The 20061-nt window shown below is 46.1% G+C and overlaps 1 long non-coding RNA gene across 2 annotated transcripts in view; it reads left to right on the forward strand.

Annotated features, from left to right (window-relative positions):
* The first annotated feature begins 3555 nt into the window (after window positions 1-3555).
* The window catches only part of LOC115302274, a 92194-nt gene continuing 75688 nt past the window's right edge, over window positions 3556-20061 (forward strand). For both annotated transcript variants that reach the window (XR_003913436.1, XR_003913435.1), the window contains exons 1-2: window positions 3556-3670; window positions 11031-11117. This is a non-coding gene — a long non-coding RNA (uncharacterized LOC115302274). The remainder of the gene's footprint in view (window positions 3671-11030; window positions 11118-20061) is intronic.

Here is a 20061-nt window from a genome sequence, read left to right on the forward strand (position 1 = left end):
AAAAAAAAAGGGCAAGGTATAGCCCATATGTGCCTAGTACTGTTCTAAGTGTTTTTGCATGGATGAACTCCTTTTATCCTCTAAATGCTCTAATGAGATTAGTTATTTTTTGTTTTCCCCATTTTATAGGCAAGAAAACTAATGCAAGTACATCAATGAGTTATTGAGATGATTCAATAAAACGAAATAGGTGTGCAGGTTGGGACTGTCTAGATGCTTTTCAGAAACTGTAGTTCTTTGGATCCTGAGGTAACAAAAAGAAGGAAGACTTGACTGATTACAAGGTCTTAATGTATTTTTATCGATAGCATGAAGTCTACCTCATTCTGGGAGCAAAGGATAGATCTTTCTACCATGTTTTTAAAGAAATCATAGGAAAAATATCCTCATCCATTGAAGTGTTTTACAACTCTCTCCCAAGGTCAGATTTCTTCTACTTCCATGACCTCCTTAGACATTATCAGGGGTGAGTCTTGACAGCCTGCTGCTCTGAACTTTGCCCCCTGTTGAGACATGCTTATCTTGGGATGTCCTTTCTGTTGTTCTCCCTGGGAACTCTCAGTGTCTTGCATCATTCAGCTGGACATTTTGGAGCTCAATCTTCCCTTAGGTTTAGCACTAAAAGATCAAACAAATGCTCAACATTCCATAAAGCCTACATGACAAAGAGGAGAAGACAAAGCTTTTTAAAACAGTGTAGGAGGACAGTGTGTTCCCAACTGGCTCTTAATGGATAAAGACCAGTGGGATCTCAAAAAGTACCAATATAGGAAAAAAAAAAAAAAACTATTCAGTAAACACACTCTGAATCCCAAACTCTGTGTGTGGGAATAGGATTGTTATGCCCAGATTTCAATATCGTCCCCAAAAACCAGAGGCTGCCGGGGAGACTGAGTCATGAATGCAAAAGCAAAGGGCTTTATTATTATTACGGGCTTAGGCTGGCCGGGCCTAAGCTGGGGCTCACAGTCTTTATCAGTGCAGTGGATCCGTGCTGAGAGCCCCGAACAAAGGCGGGGCAGGGGCTTTTATGGGTTTGGGAAGGGGGAGTTACAGGACATTGTGACACAGGTACAGGGGTCCAATCATTATCGCATAACATCAATGGCAGGAACTTTAACCATCAACATTGTCCAGAGTATTGGCGGCACCCAATCACAACATTTAGCGTATTAACCAATTACAGAGTGGACCCAGGACCCTCACGTAGGGTGTAACTAGCCTTAAGCCATAAGTGATTATCTATAGCTTCTATCTCTAGGCCTGCCCTTAGGAATGTTAAGCATTTTAGCTGGCCGCTTCTGATTGGGTGTTACGAGGGTGGTGCCTGGTTGAGCAATCTATGCACTTTTATTGTCTAATGATTTTGAGAAACTGACACTTCGGCCTCCAAGGTCAGGGGGAAAACTTGAAGCCTCTCATGGAGTCAGTTTAATTCAGACCTGTGTCCTTACAGGATGGGCTGAATATGGAGACTATGGCCAAATCAAGAAGGGTCTTATAGGTTAGGCTAGGCAGTCTGTAAGTCTTCCTGTAGTCAATGCGAAAAAATATGAAGGATTAAACCAGTGAAATGACGAGATATGAAGTTTACAGAGATGACTCTGAAACAGTGGAGTAGATAAATGGGAAGGGGTCATAGAAAAGGAGAGGACATTGAGTTAAACAGCTACTTCTGTGTCATACTGGAAAGGGATGGGACCTTGAACTCAGAAACAGTGTATTGGTAGAGAAGGGGACATACTCATCAGCTATGTAGGAAGCAAACATTTTAGGGCAGGGAATGATCTAAAGTCAATGAGAAATTCTTCACAGCCCTAGTTTGGGTTCGGTTAGATGAAGACCTTGAAATAAGGATTTGAATAAAGTTGTTGATTTAGAAAGCAATCTAAGGAAACACAAGGTATATCCCTGGGGCAAGATCTCTAAGTTCTCCAGGACCGTTGAGTAAGGCAGGGAAGAAAAGGAAGCCAGTACAGGATAGCTTCATAAGAAAATTACCCTTTTAGGCAAAGGGGTTTCCCCCTGACTGTAGGGAACTGTGATTCGCTGGCAGGTTGTGTAACAGCCCCAGAGCTGTCCCCTCCGGGGAGTGAGAGCTGGAATATTTATCCTCCAACTCTTTCCATCATTATTGAATGCTGCTGACAAGGACGGACATTAACTTCTTGGCATTTTCATTCTTCCCTAGATCTGGACACAGTTTTCCCCACCAAAGGAGGCTCTGTTAGTAAGTAGAATACTGAAAGCAATCAGATGGTAAGCTCCTGTGGACAGAGAAAGGCCAAAGCAAAGGATTGGAGGTGCTCCCAGAAAAATCCCTGGATATACAGTAGAAGGTGAGTTTCAAAGGCATATGGATGGACACCAAAATTCTATGCTACAGCTCCTTTGATTTCTAATTCTAAGTGCAAATAATGGAGAAAGTTTGGTAGTAAGCCTTCATCTCAGAACAATAAGGTCACCTGGGTGACAGATGAGTATAGCCTCCATTTGGGACTTTCTAGGACAGGTTGGGTGTCCTGGAGATGAGCCTGGTCCCTGTCCTGCCCAGATCAGCACTGGGCGTAGACCTCCAGTCTCCTGGGTCTGCTGGTGCTCACTGATGTAGAGAAACATGGGGGCTGTGTCAGCAAAAGGGTTTTATTGCTACTTGGCGGAACTTTAGTGGAATGATAACAATCAGCTAAGCATGTTTCATTGAAAGCTACCAAACACTGATGTGTACAGGCTGATGGGTTAGAATAACCCATTAATCAACAGGAGGTGAGGAGCATGGTGTTGTTGGCTGGGATGGATGCTGACGAGTTGACCCAGGTGATGGAACCCCTTTCCGCAATCTGTCAGTACACTCACCATGCAGCCTTGCTTATGGGATGACTCCTGCATCTCCACGTCCAGAAATGAGTAGCTTAGTAGAGATATCTTACCAGACAAAATGGTGATTCGTTTAGGAAAGCAGGAGAAGAGAGACGGCCACATTACCATCTGATTTAATTCATCAAAAAGCAGGATTTTTTTTTAAATTCAAGATTGGGCCTTTATTTATTTATTTATTTTTAAATAGTTTATTGTCAAATTGGTTTCCGTATAACGCCCAATGCTCTTCCCCACAAGTGCCCTCCTCCATCACCACCACCTCCCTTCCCTCTTCCCTTCCCCCTTCAACCCTCAGGTTCGTTTTCAGTATTCAATAGTCTCTCAGGTTTTGCGTCCCTCTCTCTCCCCAACTCTCTTTCCCTCTTCCCCTCCCCATGGTCCTCCATTAGGTTTCTTCTGTTCTCCTGTTAGATCTATGAGTGCAAACATATGGTATAAAGATTGGGCCTTTAAAGGCCACATGTTTTATTCAGGCTGATCTGCAGAAATGGCTACATATCTCATGCTTTGGGCACATATACAGACCATGACTCCTTGAACGAGTATACCACAAATAGGGTCATGATTGATGTCTTTGCTCTGTGACCTCATTTCTCCTTCCACCATCATTGATTCTAAGTTCTGTGTAGCTGTGGAATCTGTCCTTTCTTCTCTCCATGCCCATTACCACTGCCTCACTTCAAACCTCATCATCTCTTACCTGGATGTCTCAATAGCCCCCTTCTTCATTTGTTTCTTCTTACTTTTGACGCCACCCTCTTCTGCCTTCTTCCTAGGAGCTTTTGCCAAGGTAAGGGCACCTGGGTGGCTCAGTTGGTTAAGCCTCCAACTTTTGGTTTTGGCTCAAGTCATGATCTCATGGTTTTATAAGTTTGAGGCCTGCCTTGGACTCTGTGCTGTCAGTGTGGAGCCTGTTTGGGATTCTCTCTCTCCCTCTCTCTCTGCCCCTTCTCCACTAATACTGTCTATGTCTCTCTCTCTCAAAAAAAGTTACCAAACTTTTGCTAGGGTGGTGTTTCCTAAATACCAGCTGATCATATAATTTCATTGTTTAACATTCTTCCTGCACTTCTCATCACCTGAACTGCTGGCTTACACATAGAATCAGACATGTAGGTGTCTTTTATTTCAACATGTCATTATTCATGTAATATTAATTTTGGAAATCTCTTCACTGGGACAGGAAGTCTAAGTTGGCTACAATCCTGTCTTCTGCATGTGTTTCTGTTGCTTGCACAACCTCTACTAGCATTAGAAGCTATGATCCCTGCCTTCCATAAAAGGGCTGATGGTATCTGCCTTCTGGACACTTTTCCTGCATTGTCTTTGCCATTCCCACCTGTTATTATACCACAGAAACTTCTAGAATAGGTTATGCTTATTGATTCTGAGAATCAGTATACTTCTCAGGTCTCCACCTTTCCATGTGCTATTCTTGCTGTCTGAAGGGAAGTTTCCACCTATGCTACCAGACTCATTAAAACAGCATGTACTTGCCAAAGGTCTTTTGGACTTCCCCAGGTTGAATTGACTACTTTGCCTTTGCATTCTCAGTATATTATTCATTCATTCATTTGTTCATTCAGGTACCCATTCATTTATCCATTCATCCATTTATCTGTTCTACAATGTATTGCACACTGATGAGATATCAGGCACAGAGAGAAGTATTATGAATATATAGATATCCAAGGCATAGACTTTGCCCCAAAGGCTGCCAGAGTCAGATACACTGTCATAGGTTGGCTGGACAGGAAGGAAGGATATGAATGGATTGGGTAGGAGATAAAATTGGAAAAGGTGGTAGAGACTAAATCACAGAGCCCCTGGTCAGCTATGCCTCATATGGAATTTGTCATGAACTGTGCACACAGGATTTTGACAAGAGACAGAGATGATCAGACTTTTATCTAAACATTTCTGTTCTGGAAAAAGGGAAGCTGGGTTAGAGGGCTGTGGACCAGTTTGGGTTGTGTTGCCAGGATCGTGGTGGCCAATGGTGAGAGGCTGAACTAGGGCAAGGAGGGACTGGGCTGCAGGGGAAGAATGATTGCCCAGTGAACAACTGATTGCCTGGGGGGTGGGGTGGGAGAGGAAAGGTGACGAAAAGGACAAATACCAGTTGTCTGGGCTGGGCCTAGTAATGGAACTGAAATGAGAATGATAGGCAGGAAACTTGAACAGCTTTCAGCCTAATACCAGAAGTTCATTGTTGAACTTGTCGATTTGGTTTAAAAAATTTTTTTTTGATAAAAGTTGTACACATTTAAAATGTACAACAAGATGCTTTGGTATCCACATACATGGTGAAATGGTCATTGGGGTCAAACAAATTCACCTACATACCCATTTCCTCACATAGTTGCCATTATGTGAGGTGAGAGTGCCTGAAATCTGCCTCAGTGACTTCCTGGTATTCAGCACTTGTCAGCTGGTTGAGTTGTTGATGTTGATCTGCCCGTGGCACAGTCAAGTGCATTAGACAGATGGAACCCAGGGATGGGGGCGCTGGGTGTGCGGGGGGGGGGGGGGAACCTTCCCCAGCTAGGCAGTGGCTGAAGCCATGTTAGGTGAGGAAGGAGACAGTCAGGATCTCAGGCCTGGCCCAGAACTTTGGAAAATAGCCACAAGGGCAAAGACAAAAGATTTCTCCCCTAACTCTCAGGGAGGTAAGAGAAAAGGCAGTAAATCCTACAGAACTTAGGTCCCCAGTGAGAATATACCTCTATCAGTGAACCCCAACATAATGATAATTTTTGGTGACCACATTCCACTATGAAGCATGTTTTTGACTATTCTGTGAATTATTGTACACGGGCTATTATTAAATAATCTGTCTCCCTTTAGTACTTCTTCAATTATTTTCCTGAGGTGGAGTTTCTTCGGTGCAGGAATTATCTTCACCAAATTTCATCTGGAAGAGCCACACTCCCTTGCTGTAGTCTATCAGTGCCTCGGGTTCTGTTGGTGGTTCTCTACAATCACCTACCCCTCCAGTTCCTTCTAGCTTCATTCCTCATTCATCAAAATGTAGGAAAAGCGTATGCCCCAAGTAAATAGTAATAACAATAATAATAAATGAAGTAATATAAACAAGAGTAAAAATGAAAATAGCCTGAAGCCCCACCCTGGCCTGCTTTAGAAAGCCCCCTTGACATGGTATAGACTTCATCATTGCTGGCCGGGAATAGCTGCTCATCTGGTCATTAACCCACCAACTTTCCATGACATCTGGCACAGTTTCTCCAGTGGAGGTTCCGAGAAGGTGCGGATGCTTGCTTCATTCCCTCCATATTTCCAGTGTGTAGCCTACTGCATACCACAGCGTAGGTACTTCCAATCTTTGTAAAATGAATAGAGGGTGCCTGGGTGGCTCAGTCACTTAAGCATCTGACTTCAGCTCAGGTCATGATCTCATGGTTCATGGGTTCAAGCCCTGCATCAGGTTCTGTGCTGACAGCTCAGAGCCTGGAGCCTGTTTCAGTTTCTGTCTCTCCCTCTCTCTCTGTCCCACCCCCATTCATGCTCTGTCTCTCTCTGTTTCAAAAATAAATAAACTATATAAAAATATTTTTAAGTGAATAGAATGAATTAAAGTCCATTTCTCCTCCCACAATGAATCTTGCTCAATCTGAGATGCAAGGAGCTTCTAGTCCTATCAAAAAAAAAAAATGATGGTTATCTGCTGGGAGCAATTTCTGAAGTAAGGCAGGTTTGCAAGGCCTCCCATTGTCAGATGGTGACCGGCGTCTACACCCACTCAACCCCCACTCAATTTTTGCTTGAGCATCGACCCCCAAGGCACCTGGCTGACTGGTATCAGACCTGGTGAAGGAACTGATAGGAGTTTCTTCTTTTGTGATTATAGGAGCAAATATTGCATTTCCTGAGAAAATCTGTTTTTCTTCTCCTCGAGAAAATAGGCTATTGATTCCTGCTCATAAAAGAACTAACTCTTGTCTTTGCTATGCTAAAAACTTTGCCTTGTATTTGAATGCTGAAGATACCTTCCTTCCCCATGTGATAAGCATCTAGTCACCTACTTCAGTCACTATTGATAAAGGTTATGTATGAGTCTTCTAACAATCTATGTTCTGTGAAACTTTTACATACCAAAAAATTTGTCATCAGAAATCATTGTCTAAGGCAATTGCCACTTTTGTTTTATACCTCATACATTTTTTCAATAAATAAAGCTGACTCACTGGTCAGTGCAGAGATGCCTGCATGGTGAGCAGAAAGAAGCTGAGGCTCTCTCACTCCCTTTTACCAACACCGTCCATCCTTCAGGGACCGCCTGGACCTGCTGGAGCTGGACTCTGGCAGTTATCCATAATTTTTTTTTTTACCAAATAATGAGAAAATTGCAAGGTCAGGCTCAAGGATCTCTAAGAGCCTCCTGGGTTCTATAGTTTGATAATCAAGGCAATCTGCCTGAGTTCATACCAATCACCTAGGATATGACAAACCTCACTTTGCAGTTGGATGGCTAGGATTGGTCACTGTAATAGCATCCCCCAGAGAAACAGAACCAATTGGATGTATATACATATAATATTTAATATAAATTACACATAACTGATCTATCTAGATCGAGAGACAGAGATAGGCAGAAAAAGAAAGAGATAGAGATAAAAAAATTTTTTAAGCTTATTCATTTTTTGAGAGACAGAGCATGGGCAGGGGAGTTGCAGAGAGAGGGAGCACAGAATCTGAAGCAGGCTCCAGGCTCTGAGCTGTCAGCACAGAGCCCGGTGTGGGGCTTGAACCCACGAACTGTGAGATCATGACCTGAGCCAAAGTTGGACGCTTAACTGACTGAGCCTTCCAGGTGCCTGAGAGAGAGAGAAATATTTTAATGATCACCTGGTTATGGAGGCTGAGAAGTCCAAAATTTGCAAGGTGGGCCAGCAGACTAGGGCCCCAGGGAAAGGCCTACATTGCAGTTTCAAGTCCAAAGGCAATTGCCAGCAGAATTCCTTCTTGCTCAGGGGGAATCAATCTTTGTTCTATTCAGGCCTTCAACTGATTTGATGGGGTGCCCTCACAATAGGAAGTACAATCTAATTTACTCAAAGTCCACTTATGTCAGTATTGATCTCATCCAACAAACACCTTCACAGAAACATCCAGAATTACATTTGGCCAAATATCTAGGCACCATGCCCCAGCCACGTTGATACATAAAATTAACTAACACAATAACCAATATATTGGGGTTTGAAGTCATAGATGATGCCACTTCCTACATGTTTTCATTCTCCAGACATCTTGTGTCTCCAGAATTGTTTCCATGACCATAAACCACAAGGACTTGCCCTCATTTTCTAGTTTGGCTTAGAAGGCTTTGTATAAGCAGGGCTATCTTTCCAGGAAGCATACGCTGGGCTGGTTCTGTGGGCTTTACTTGGCATCTGAGAGACACTCATGAATAATTCTCTTGTTCTCAGCTCGACTCCCAGTGATAAAAGAGGCATTATCAACCATGATTAACAGTCTCTTAATTAGGAGCTTAACATATGCCTGTCTAAAATACATTTTTATCTTTAAAAATTTTTTTAATGTTTATTTTTGAGAGTGAGAGAAGCAGAGCATGAGCAAGGGAGGGGCAGAGAGAGAGACACACACAGAATCCAAAGTAGGCTCCAGGCTGTGAGCTGTCAGCACAGAGCCCTACGCAGGGCTTGAACTCGCGAACCACGAGATCATGACCTGAGCAAAAGTCTAATGCTCAACTGACTGAGCCACCCAGATGCCCCATAAACAGGTTTATCTTAAACCATAGGAACTGATGTTAAATCACTGACTACTCTGTTCTAAGCATGAGGCTGCGTTTTGAGGACCATCATTTAATCCATGTGAGATGGGTGATACAGGTAAACTAGATGCTATCCTTGGCTCCATTTTACAGATGAGGAAAGGTTGATGATCTGGGACGCCTGGGTGGCTCAGTCCGTTAAGCGTCTGACTTCGGCTCAAGTCATGATCTCACGGTTCATGAGTTGAGGTCTCACATCGGGTTTTGTGCTGTCAGCACAGAGCCTGCTTTGGATCCTCTGTTTCCTCACTTGTACGTTCTCTCTCTGTCTCGAAAATAAACCTTTTTTTAAAAATTTAAGAAAGGTTGAGGATTTGTCCAGTGTCTCTTATTCCAGCATGACCTATTGTAGCAAAATCTATGCTCAAGAATTAGCTCCACAAAACAACAGCCTTTCTGCTTTGTGTGGAGTTTGTGGGTGAGGAGTTCAGAGAGAGCACATTGGGCCAGTTACTCTCTGCTCCACACTGGTGAGTCCCCAGCTAGTTTGGCTCAAGTGACTGTTGGTGGCTGAGATGACTCCTCTGGTGGCTTGGTTCTTGCTGGCTGTTGAGTGCCTGGTTCTTCATATCACATTTGCTGAGGACAGAAAGGCCAAGGAACTTCTTTCATGCCTATGCGCCCAGGCTGGCCTGACCTCCTGCTTTCCTTATGGCTTCCTTCTCCACTTTGCAAGCTTGGGTGGCCTCCCAGCATGGTGGCCTCAGGCTAGTCAGACACCTTGCATGGCCTCCCCCAGGACAGAGGTTACAAAAGCCTTCAAGACTTCTGAAGGTCTGGCCTCGGAAGCCCCAGATTGTCCCATATGGGACACAATCCTTTGATGGGCAAATCACTGAAGCTGGCATAAATGTAAGGGTGGGAATTTGGATTCCATCTCTCAGTGGGAGGAGTAGCAAAGAATTTCAAGAAGCTTCCATCTACCACACCCCTATTCAGTAAGAGGAAGAACTGAGTCTCAGAGCCCAGATTCTCTGCAGTTCAAAATTCTTGCTTTGCTTCTAAAATTGCTTTGTCTCTGCCAGCCTCCTGCATGTGATGGCCACAGGGTTCCTCATTATGAGCCGGGCCCTGGGTCACCATGTAAATAGATAGATAGCTGCAGGAGGGTCATGAGATGCCACCCTGCCATGTGTCAGGGCGGGACAATGAGAAGGGCCCGTGTCAACATCCTGCTGAGTAGAAGGGACACTGGTGTCATTGCTTATGCTGCAGGGGGCCTGGGGCTGGGGTGGAGGGTGGGGCGGTGGCATTTCTGGGCTGACTGGAAAATGCTAATGACGGATGCTAATGAGAAAGAGCAAGCAAGGGAGACAGAGAGGAAAGTAGAGGGATAAACCCAGGGGGAGAGGGGGGTTGAGCCTTCACTGTAATTTCCTCCAGGAAGGATGAAGACATTCTGTAAGCTCGTGTTCAAACCCAGGACGGCAAAGACCTAGTTGTCTTGAGCCTTTTCTTCACCAGCCAGACAGGCAGATGGCAGGGACTCTGATCTCCGAGGATTTCAGGAACCCCATAGAAGGACAGTTAAGAGGCAAGGAAACATGGCAGGAGCCCGCTTATTTCTGTCTCTCCTGCCTTTCGTTTTTGCTCTGGGGACAATTCTTGCAATTTGTTGGAGAATTGAGTATTATTTTTTTATTTCACTTTTCCAAAGTAACTAATATATTTATTTTTTGAGAGAGAGAATCTTAAGCAGGCTCCATGCCCTGCACGGAGTGCAATGCAGGCTTTGATATCACAAACGGTGAGCTCATGATCTGAACTAAAATCAAGAGTCTGACGCTGAACCGATTGAGCCGCCCTAGTGTCCCGAGAATTATTATTATTTTCTGAACTGACCAAAACATCCAATTCAAAGCTGTTCCATGAGCAACTCTTTACAACTTGTTGGGGTTCCTATCTGAATTCCAAACTGAAGCTGCTTTTCTAATTTTGGACAATAGTATTTTCCTCCATTTAAACAGTTTTTTAAACAGTGTTTACTTTGCATGTATGATTGTCCTTTTAACATACGTGCAGCCTAACAAGGGGAGAAAGGAGTAAGATACTCATTGAATGTTGTTGGCTGCCTCCTGTCAGCCGATCCTTTTTTTTTTTAATGTTTTATTTATTTTTGATACAGAGAGACAGAGCATGAGAGGGGGAGGGGCAGAGAGAGAAGGAGACACAGAACCGGAAGCAGGCTCCAGCACAGAGCCTGACGCGGGGCTCGAACCCACAAAGGTGAGATCTGACTTGAGCCGACGTCGGAGGCTTAACCAACTGAGCCACCCAAGTGCCCCTGGCCAATCCTTTTCTGATTTTCCTTCTCTTCTGTTTCCACTACTAGTGAATGCGCCCGTGTCCCAGGCATGAATTGTGATTGATGGCAGCCAATCAGGACAATGCCAGTCATTGGTCAGTGACTGGCAGAGAGGTAAGTGAAGGATATGACCTCCCAGTCCTTGCTGATGAGAGGTCACGGGATATCATCTGAGTCTTTCTAGGTGAAATCCTTCCCATAAAAGGAAAAGCGCTCTTTGTTACTGTCAGGTTTTTTAAAATTTACTTTAATTTAAAATTTTTGTTTAACATTTATTTTTTGAAGGGGGGGAGGGGCAGAGAGAGAGGGGGAGATATAGAATCTGAGGCAGGCTCCAGGCTCTGAGTTGTCAGCACAGAGCCTGTCATGGGGCTTGAACCCATGAACTGTGAGTGAGATAATGACCTGAGCTGAAGTCGGACGCTTCACCACCTGAGCCACCCAGGCGTCCCCCTATCCTGTCAGGTTTGAAGGCTATCATGCGAGGGTCTGAGGATTTGAGTTGTTGCAGCCATTTTGTAACCAGGAGGAGAAAGGCACGAAACTATCAGGGTGTTGACCTAGCACCCTGACATTTCTGAGTCAAAGAATCAGTTCTGTGGCAGCCTGCCTTCAGACTTCTGGTTTTCAAGACATTCGAGTGTTTTGCCACTTGAAACCAAAGGCTGCCTTCCATGGATGTTTGCCCACGGAGTTCAGCCGCTTAGCGTTGGAAGCCTGGCCCGTCTTTCAAATAGAAGACCAATGTGACTTGGAGCCTCCCGGATGTGCTGCTCCTCCCCCTGAGAAGGTACAGATTTCCTAATTCTAAGCTCAGGCTTTCTTTTCTGGCCTACCTGTGGTATGTGTGTAAGAGAGACAGAGAGACAGAGACAGAGACAAGTGGGAGATATGATATTCTCCACTTGAGAGAGAATGTGTTCTCCTTCTTCTTTCTTCACAACCCTAAGCACAGAGCATAACTTCCTCAATTTGCCACAGTTCCTGGAGAACCCATTTTAAACCAGTGTCTGCTTTGAAGAGGTAACCACTTCTACCCTCTCTTTTTCTAATATAATCGATTTGTGCTGTGGGCTTCTTATGATGCAAAGGGATGAAGAAAATGTTGGGGTTCAGAGCTAATGGCCAAGAAAGAATTCTTGAGGTGTCTCTGATGCAAAAAGAGTTTAATTAAAGCACAGGGACAGGACCTGTGGGCAGAAAGAGCTGCACCCGGGTTGTGAAGGGTGACCTTCAAGTTGGGAGGGGGAGGTAAAGACGAGAAGTTTCTAAAAGAACTTTCTGTGCCAAAGAAAACTCACAGGATCCTGGAGGCCTAGCTTTGTCAAGCTAAACTTGTTTTTTCCCTCTGGCAAATCATTAACATTAAAAGCGTTGGGACTTCCTGGAGGAAGGTTAGATCCTGCCTGCCTCAGGTATTTGTCAGTGGGCTGCAGGTTGTAAGAACATTTAATTTTATCTGCACTTTCGCTCTGTCTTTGTTCCCCACATCAGGAAATTCATCATTTTGGGGCTGGGTAGCTTTCTCGGAGCCAGGGCGTGGATGCCCCCATTGTTTTCTGGACTGTGCCAGTTATCAACTTCTTTCTTCTCAGCTCTGAAGTCACTCTTCATTCCCTGCTGCTCTCTCTGGTTCCTGTTCAATGCGTGGAATATGGGAATCAGGCATGTGGCCTTTGGGGGGACGTCTGGTGGTTCTCTGTGCCAGGGCTGTACCCAGAGCACACACACCCGGCAAGGTCACTGCTGGGCTCCAGCCGATGGCCACCTTCCTGGAGCCATCTCCTGCAGACACACACCCGGGTCTGGCATGACTTTGCCTGTGAGCGGCCCCTGGGCACCACTGTTGTGGTTTTGGGTGGCGGTGGGGGTATGGAGCTGATGCCCGGGAAAGAATTCTTGAGGTATCTTTGGTGCAAAAAGGTGATCTGAGACCACGGGGACAGGACCCTTGGGCACATGTGAGGAGTGTGAAGACTGAGTTCGTATGTAAGATTTTTCCACCCTGTGAACGGGAGAGTGATGTGAGGGCTCCAGGAAATTGAGCCTATAGGTTTCCAGAGATTGCCTTTTTTCTTGTAAACCATTAAAAAAGTTGCAATCTCTGAGAGCCTGGCATCCTACATGACTGTGATCTTCGTCAGTTAACCTTTTCCCTGTAAGAACACAAGTCTGAACCTAGCGGACGCCATGACAGGCTTTGTTTCCCCTCTGGACTAGAAGGCCTAAGGTCAGTCGCTCCGGAACCATTTGGCCATTTGGCGGTTATATATTACCCTGGGCAAAAGCAGACCACTGCGGTATCCAATCAGGAAAGGCCCGCTACCTCTCCCCACATTCCTAAGGGTGAGGCCTGCAGATGGGAACTCTAGATAAGACCCTGTTACCTAGTGTTAAAGTTAACCCTATAGTCACCAAACAGGACCCTGAACTCGCTATGTAATTGGTTAATTTCAAAGATACCCTAAAGGTTGTAATTGGGTCCCGCCAAAAGTAACGACCGCTCTGAACAGTGTGTATGGTTAGAGCTGCTGCCAATACTGTTGTACCATTATGATTGGGTCACTGTACCTATGTCACAATCTCCTGTAACTCCCCCTTCCCAAACTCATAAAAGTCCTACCCCACCTTTGTTCGGGGCTCACTCCACGTGGATCCAGTAAGTCTGTGAGCCCGAGTTTAGGCTGGCTGGGCCTAAATTTGTAATAAAGCCCTTTGCTTTTGCATGCGTGCTTCGGCCTCCCTGGAGGTCTCTGGTTTCTGGGGGCGATAAAGAAATCTTGGGTATAACATCCCCCCTTTTGTTCTTGGGCACCCAGGGGTGTCTGAGGAACCTTCACACATTTCCCACCTTGGGAGGAGGGGATGCCCATCATTAGCTTGTGCTTTGCCCTTGTTATGCCCAAATCGCAGCATTTCCATCAGTTGAGACCATCAAGGAGTCCAAGTCACATATGCAACAGCAAGGGGTGTTTATTCGGGCTTAAGCTGGGTCTCTCAGACCTCACCAATGCAGTGGATCTGTGCTGAGAGCCCTGAACAAAGGCTGGGTAGGGTTTTTATGGGGTTTGGGAAAGGGGGGGTACAGAAAATTAAGACATAGGTACCGTAATCCAATCATCATTGTAAAACAGCCTTAGTAACAATTCTAACCATACACATTGTCCAGAGTGTTCATTACTTTTGGCGGGACCCAATCATGACCTTTAGTGTTTCTTTGAAAATAACCAATTACAGAGTGGGCCAAGGACCCCCACGTGGGATGAGTAACTGGTTATTCCAGCATTAAGCAACAGGTAACTATCTATAGTTTCCATCTACAGGCCTGTCCTGAGGAATGTTAAGTGTGTCAGCTGGCCGCTTCTGATTGGGTGTTGCGAAGGTGGTCGCTTGTTGAGCAGTATGTGCCCTTTTCCTGCTATTGTCTAATGATTCTGGGAAACCGAAACTTAGGCCTTCAAGCTCAGAGGGGAAACTTAAAGCCTGTCATGGAGTCAGTTTGGTTCAGACCTGTGTCTTCTCACCCTCAGCTTGCCTTTGACTCCTGTGACCCCTCTGTGTTGCCATCATCAGTTTGCGCCCTGGAAGACTGCTCCCCGTTTGCTCTTTGTGGGGAACTTCTCGGTCATCCGGGAGTCTGCAACGTTACCTTCTCCAGGGAGGCTGGAATCCTAGGCTTGGGGAGGTGTGTCCTTCTTGGGTTCCTTTGGGATCCCCCTAGAGTTCTCCTGTCACACTTATAGCTACCCTCATGGCAGAGCACAACAACTCCTTTTATTAAACATCCCATCCTGGGGGCGCCTGGGTGGCTCGGTCCCTTAAGCGTCTGACTTCCACTCAGGTCAAGATCTCGAGGTTCATGGGTTTGAGCCCCGCATCAGGCTCTGCGCTGGCAGTACAGAGACTACTTGGTGTTCTCTCTTCTCTCTGTCTCCCCCTCTCTCTCTCTCTGCCACCTCCCCCCTCTCCTGCATGTGCTCTCTCTCTCTCAAAATAAAAAAATACACTTAAAAAACAAACAGAAAGACCCACATCTCCTCCTCTACTGGGGCAGGCAATTGCTTTCCCATCTTGCCATCCCATCAGCTTTCGGTCTCCTAATTGGGCCCAGGTTGATGCACTGAGTCGGACAGTTAAAAGGTCCTCAGGATAAGTCTCTGACAATAGAAGTTGGTAGTTCAAGGGGTGCCTGGGTGGCTCAGTCAGTTGAGCATCCGATTTCGGCTCAGGTCATGATCTCACAGCTCTTGGGTTCGAGCCCCGCTTCGGGCTCTGTGCAGACCACTAGCTCAGAGCCTGGAGCCTGCTTCCGATTCTGTGTCTCTTTCTCTCTCTGCCCCTCGCTTGTTCACGCTCTGTCTCTCAAAAATAAATAAATGTAAAAAAAAAATTAAAAAAAAAAAGAAGTTGGTAGTTCAATTATCTAAATGATGAGGAAAGGCTTGTCCCAAGTAAGTAGAATTCTCTTAGGAAGTATCTTTAGCTGCCTTAACTCATCTGGCAGTGGGGATGGGGGACAGGGAGGCAGGGGGCCCCATTAAGGGATGCTGCCAGTTTTCCCCAGGAGCAAACAAAACCATTGCCAAGGGTGGGCCATGGGAAAGGCATTTCTCTGAACACCACTTCCTGGCCCATCACTGAGAGCGAGCCCCAGGACCCTCCATTTACAACCCCCCACCAAGGGCATCTGCCGGCACAGGAAAAGCGTGGGACCTCCTGCTACAGGGAGTGTCTCCACCACGTACAGGCCCATCCGGGGAGCAGGCGCCCAGATGGCAGGGGGTCCCCGCAGCAGACTTGGGCCCCGGGAATGTGCTTTCACGAGTGAGGACCAAAGCCAGGACTTACAGAGCCTCTGTGAACACTATTTAGGAACTGAATGAAGACGGATTTAATTAGGAAGGAAGAAAAAGGAGGAGACAATGGTCATTTCTAGCCTGGCCTGCAGGACTGCCCCAGAACAGGCCAATGCCAGGCACGTTCGGCTAAAGCACGTGTAACCAGTAGAATGATTGGGCTAAAGCATGTTGGCAGCCCTGTTCTGACACGGGAGGTGAGAGCTCGCTCACCGAGGGCCAGGCCTCGGAATGACACGGTGACACCCCTCAGGGGAAGGATGTGGCAGTGACAATAGCAGTGACATCCAGTTGTGATGGAGCCTGTCCAGTGTGCCAGGTACTCCTGGCATGACAACTAGTGCCCTCCCTATCTCGTCACCTCTGAGGTCCCCACTTCTCACCCTCGCTGCTCCCTGTGACCTTGAGTCCTGTCAGCAGATTTGCTCCATCTCCTGAAGCACGTGTGGACCTGTCCACTGGGGGGCTGGGAGGGGGGTGGCTGTGTGCCCATGGGCGAATGGCCCTGGGGCACCCCCCAACCAAAATTAAAAATTGAAAATTCCTGACAGATATTTTTCTTTGGGATTTGGGGATGTGCAATCAGAATTCCTGAGAATGCTTGAGAATTCCTAAAACCATAAATTATTCTGTATTACCATTGTATTTGCAAAGGGAAAGTCCTAGTTGGTATTTTTGCAGTGTTTCAGAAAGTATTTTAGTGGTATTTGCAAAAAGTGGTAGCCTCAACCAAATATTGTGGAAAACACCGGTGAACTTTAAGGGCTGGTGTTTGAATAATGTAACATTCAGTATCTTAGCAGGCTTAATAGCCCTGCACAGAGTCACCACGGCCGATGGAAGGACATATTGTTTTGTCGACTTGTTATTTCTTGGCGCACCAGCATCACTCATAGGATTTGTATAAGGTGCACTATGCATACAAACTTATTAGCATTCATTGTATTTGCAAAAATGACATCAGCAGCAGACGGGACCTTGTCACCAGGCCAGCAATGTAGGTTACATTGTGGAGCTCCCGGGCTGCATGCTTCTGCCTGGTTCCTGGAAACATTGACCTTAACCTTCCTCCCCACCTGAGAGCCTTTCCTGGGTCTGCTTCCGATTTGAGTCAGTGGGTTTGCTCCAACTACTGATACCCTTATGTTGTGCTTTGCTAAACTTTGTAATGCTTTTGGGGCACCTCAGTTGGTTAAGCATCTGACTTCAGATCAGGATGATCTTGAGATCTGTGAATGTGCAAAGGGCTCTGTGCTGAGGGCTCAGAGCCTGGAGCCTGTTTCAGATTCTGTGTCTCCCTTGCTCTCGTCCCTCCCCCACTCATGCTTTATCTCTCTTTCTCAAAAATAAACACTAAAAAAAATTGTGTAATGCTTTTTCTCATTTTTCTGAATCCTCACATGATATTATTTTTCACTTTGGGTTTAGGATCTGTAAAATTCTAATAATGTATCCCCACATGGAAACATTACCTTCAACCAATGATGAATAGTGAAGAGGTGCATAAATAAGTGAGTGTTCCCTGCCCTTAGTTGGGGTCATCCTTGGGTGTGACAGGGACTTGCTGTCCCTTAGAATTCCCAGTGGGATGAAGTTGCAGTTGCCAAGAGCTGTGACAGACGACAGAACAGCCTTTTTGCTGACTTCCTTGTCCCAATTTCAACACTCCCTGTGATGGTTCTTTTTATATTTTTAGAGGGAGGCATACTGAGGGGCTGTTAGGGGCTGAATTGTATCCTCCCCAGAAATCACAGGTTGAAGTACTAACCCACCCCCCCACCCCCCACCCCCATTTGGAGATTGGGTCATTAAGAGGTAACAAACTGTAGGGAAGGGAACATAATTTTCCTCTCCCTTTCTGTTTGACCAAGACCACCCTATAATAAAAGACAGAGTAACCGGGGGGAAAAAAGATAATTACACATACAGGAGCCCACAAAGGTGGGACATCCAAAAGGTGGACAGATGCCTGAAGCTTGTATACCACCTTGAGCTAAGGGAAAAGATGAGGGTCTGGGGCATCAAAGGCAGGGAAGGCAATTTGCAGGAGGGTGAGAAAGACCAGCTTTTGGTGGACAAAGTTTACCCTGCCTGGCAGCTTCCTGTCTCAGATGAAAACATTCTCTCTGGATTGCAGCTCTCATCCTGGTAGAGGTCCTCTTTCTAATGTAAATTTCCTTTCTGCATGTAGATTTCCCTTACAAGTAACTGGCCTGGTTTCAGGGCTTCTCCTGCAGTTTCTCAAAATAATGGACTCAAAATACAGTCAAAGGTATTGTAATAGCCTTGTGTGGTGAGAAATGGTAGCTTTGCTCCCGTGAACACAGTGTAACACGTAGACTTGTGGAATCACCACGTTGTACATCTGAAGCTAATGAAACATTGTGTGTCAACCATACTTCAATGAAAAACATGCTAATAAAGTTGAAAAAAAAACCCAACTGAAAAGAACAATCAGCTCAAATTAATACTTAGGCCAAAGAGACACATTTAAGGTGGCATATTCTGCTCCTCTTCATAAGTTAAAATGAGGTCATAAGTATGGCCCCTTATACAGTGTCTTTAGAAGTGTCTTTAGATGTCCTTAGAAGAGGTGGAGATTAGGAGGCCACCTGGGTGGCTTAGTCGGTTAAGTGTCGCACTCTTGATTTCTGCTCAGGTTAGTGTAAGATTTAATATGTGGAGGTGGAGACCAGAGGAAAGAGAGAGACCAAGTTATGGAGCCAAGAAAGCCTTTATTGGGGTCTACGGACCCCAGGCGAGGTTCCATGACTCAAGCAGGGGTTGAGTCAGGGAAGTCGCACCCGGTATGGGAGGGAGAGGTATTTTATGGGTGAAAGAGTTCTGGGTTTGGTCTTGGGAGGGCAGATTACCAAATAAGGGCATTTTAGGGCCTTGGTGGGGTGGGCGGGAAACTGGAGCTTCATGATTGGCTGTTTTCAAATGGCGCGAGACATTCCAGGTCTGCAGCGTGGGGGTTGTCAGTGCATGGAGTTCTTCTCCGACCCACAGCAAAATGGCCACTAGGTCGCCATCTTAAGGTAACTCTTACAGTCATGATCTTCCAGTTTGTGAGTTCAAGCCCTATGCCCGGTCTGTGCTGACAGTGTGGAGTCTGCTTGGGATTCTCTCTCTCCTTCTCTCTCTCTGCCCTTACCGTGCTCATGCTCTCTCTCTCTCCCTCCCCTCAAAATCAATAAATGCAACTTAAGAGAGGGGGGGGGGAGAGGAAATTGGGACAGGGACATAAACAAAAGAAAGTGTAAGACCAGGAGAAGGTGGCTATGTGCAAGCCAAGGAGAGAGCCCCAAACTAGATCTTCTCTCATGGCTGTCAGAGGGAACTAGCTCTAACACTTTGATGTTGGACTTCCGGTCTCCAGCGCTGTGTGACGGTACATTTCTGTACACAAACCACCTGGTGTGTGGGAATTTGTTGTGGGCAGCCCTAGAGGATAAAGATAGCTTTATCTCCAGGTAAACTGAGTGCCCTTGAATCTGTCTTCTGGTCTGCTGACCCATGAGAACCCAACCACAGGGCCAGGCTGTCCCTCCTCCTTCCCAACAGATCCGGAGGGTCGGCTTTCCTATCTTCGTTAGCAGGTTATCAACGTGAAGCCTGGAAGGATACAGCTGAGGGAGACGTTGCTTTCAGTTTTGTCTGGTTCCCAAAGCCATGCAGATGGCCTGTGGCTGCCTTAGTCAGCAACACTTCCCGCTCCACTTGGATTCATAACTTGTGGCTGGCCACAACACTCCGTTAGCTTGGGGGATTGCTCTTGTATCAGCTTAAGTGGAACAGGGAGGCCTTGGCCTTGGCTCCCGGAGACAGCACAGTAGGAATGGGAGTCCCCCGCGTGTGTCTGGAGTGCATCTGGAGTCCTGTTAAATGGCACCACTTTGAGATCGGAAGGCAGATGAGAAGTCAACGTTTTAGAGTTCACCATGTATGCTTTGACTCGTGGGAGAGGTCAGAGTCCTTCAAAAGGGAAAATAAAAGATAAACTTGGAAGGCAGCAAGCTATTGAGAGAATAATGCTTGACTTCTCCAAACTGGAAAGGATGATGCATGTGTCGGTGAGCCCCAGGGAAGAGTATATGGGACTGATTTTCCAAGAAAAAGGGAGACAGGGGTCCCAAGATGCTGGGAGCTAGGGAGGTGACTGGAACCACGCTGAGTGTCTCTGTGGGGGAAAGGAGGCT

The sequence above is a fragment of the Suricata suricatta genome, chromosome 9 (assembly GCF_006229205.1).
Source record: "Suricata suricatta isolate VVHF042 chromosome 9, meerkat_22Aug2017_6uvM2_HiC, whole genome shotgun sequence".
In the NCBI taxonomy this organism is placed as follows: domain Eukaryota; kingdom Metazoa; phylum Chordata; class Mammalia; order Carnivora; family Herpestidae; genus Suricata; species Suricata suricatta.